This window comes from Buceros rhinoceros, unplaced genomic scaffold (genome assembly GCF_000710305.1).
Source record: "Buceros rhinoceros silvestris isolate BGI_N320 unplaced genomic scaffold, ASM71030v1 scaffold5413, whole genome shotgun sequence".
Lineage (NCBI taxonomy): Eukaryota > Metazoa > Chordata > Aves > Bucerotiformes > Bucerotidae > Buceros > Buceros rhinoceros.
In genome coordinates this window covers 449-2,880 of record NW_010404095.1, presented here as the reverse complement: position 1 = coordinate 2,880, position 2,432 = coordinate 449, and the positions used below count along the sequence as shown (strand labels likewise).

At 48.1% G+C, this 2,432-nt stretch overlaps 1 protein-coding gene across 1 annotated transcript in view; it reads right to left on the bottom strand.

Moving 5' to 3' along the window:
- The window catches only part of CCK (cholecystokinin), a 7,307-nt gene that overhangs the window by 4,528 nt on the left and 347 nt on the right, over window positions 1-2,432 (bottom strand). The gene's annotated exons all lie outside the window — the stretch shown is intronic.

Below are 2,432 nucleotides of genomic sequence, written 5' to 3'. Positions count from 1 at the left end.
CTGGTGTGTAGAGATCCCAGACCTGCCTGGACGCCAAACTGGGCACCCTGCTCTGGTGACCCTGCTCTAGCAGGGGGTTGGACTGGATGATCTCCAGAGGTGCCTCCCAGCCCCCACCAGTCTGGGATTCTGTGATCTTGCATTGGGAGTGCTGGTTTCTGAGCAACCTAGGGATGTGTTATTTGGGTTTTTTTAATGCAGAAACCTGTGGGTATTTCATTAAAAATTAGGAGAGATGAATCCAGCTCTGTGATAAATTTCAGGATTCAAACATTTCAGTATTTTGCTGTTGTACTGAAACCTGTCGTTACAACTACCGAGCTGTGACAAGTTCTCCGGAGAGCCTTTATTCCATCAGCCGTCATTGGTTTGAACTTCAGTGCTCAAGAGGTTTCACATCATCAAACACAGAAAAAAATAAACAAACAAACAAACAAACCCCCCAAAATCAAACAAACCACAACAAAACTTGTCCCAGGGAATGAAAAAGCAAACTCCAATACTCGCCAAGGATCTGCTGTAATAGCTGAGGGGGTAAGAGCTGTTAAGAGGTTAAAAGCTGTAAGAAACAATGTGCAACTTAACTATAATCTTTTTCGTATAAAACAGAGAATTCAAATGTAACCAATTTTTTACTTGAACAGGTACTAGTGTGGCAGGTACAGACACCCTTGCAGGGTGTCTTGCAGGAAGATCAGGGTCTGCACAAGCCCCTGATAAAGATCAGCGTGACCACCCGGGGCTCTCTGGTCCCTCAGTCCGGTCTCCTCTCGCTGACCTCTTCTCTGTGCTCACTGATTTAAACGACCTCAGCCCTCTCTGCCCGGGGGACAAAGGAGCCCTGTCAGAGAACCCTGCTGCAGTTGGTCCTGTGTGGAGCCGCAGGTCATGCAGTCGGGGACTGTCCCCTGGATCAGGACATCACCCGAGTGTATCTCCCGGGTCTGAGCGAGCCCTCACTCCCCGCAGGTGAGTGACCCCTTTGGTACCCTTAAGTGGGAGATTCTCCGTTGTATGAGTGAGGGTGTGCACGTTGTTTACCTGCCTGAGAGAGTGTGGTTTAGTGTTGAGGCATCGTTGTGTGGTGATACACTCCCGTCTGAATCCTAACTTGTAATTAATTCTGCTCAGTCGGAGTGCTGGGCAACTCTGAGTTCAATAAATCCCCAAGTTTTGGATAGCTGCTGCTGCCTGTTTTGTGGGTGCCTCCGCGACAACTAGACAGGACGATGTTGCTTTATGAGATTGTTTGATCATATAAGCGAAAATATTTATCATATAAGCTGACACAAGTGCTGGTCAATTCTGAGTTCAATAAACCCCCAAGTTTTGTATAGCTGCTGCTGCCTGTTTTGTGGGTGCCTCCGCGACAACTAGACAGGACGATGTTGCTTTATGAGATTGTTTGATCATATAAGCGAAAATATTTATCATATAAGCTGACACATCTACCACATAATCTGAAATATTTATCTTTATCAGTGTAGTGTAGTGCCTGTGTCACTACAGGCAGTGCAGTGATAGCACAAGGGGCAACGGTTTCAAACTGAAAGAGGGGAGATTTAGATGAGATACAAAGATGAAATTCTCTACTGTGAGGCTGGTGAGACCCTGGCCCAGGTTGCCCAGAGAGGTGGGAGCAGCCCCATCCCTGGAGCCATCCTAGGTCAGGTTGGCCCTTGGGGCTCTGAGCGCTGGGTGCAGATGTCCCTGCTCCCTGCAGGGGGTTGGGCTGGGTGAGCTTTGACGGTCCCTTCCAGCCCAGACAGTTCTGTGCCCCAGGTGTACTGGAGAGGTGGGACCAGCCCCATCCCTGGAGCCATCCTAGGTCAGGTTGGCCCTTGGGGCTCTGAGCGCTGGGTGCAGATGTCCCTGCTCCCTGCAGGGGGTTGGGCTGGGTGAGCTTTGACGGTCCCTTCCAGCCCAGACAGTTCTGGGATTCTATGAAATAGCATTTTTCTGGATGCAGAGAAATTACTCTCGGTTGTTAGGTGAAACAAGCACTTAATGCTATAGGGCTAATTTCCATTTATAAATACCTGTGAATTGTCTCAGCTATATGCGAATTTTTGCATCGTTTCAGTGTTCGAACAGCACACTGAACACCACACAACCTTTTCATTTTAAAAGGGGAGAAAATCAGATTTATTTGCCCACTACACACACTAGATTGAAAACATTTGCAATGCATAAAATACCGGGTTGTTAAGAGATGAATGAAAAACATCAGACCGTCACTCCACGGTTATTAGCGATGTGCCCACACAGGTTTTGGTACTTTGAAACCGCGTTGCATCCCTTCTGCAGGGATATCTTCATAACCGACCCCATTCCTGTATTTTTCACACATACATTCACGTTCATCGCAACGACTCCAAGCACAAAACCTCACCCGCGGGTAGCTACTTCTCACCCCCAGGAGCTGTTCCTCT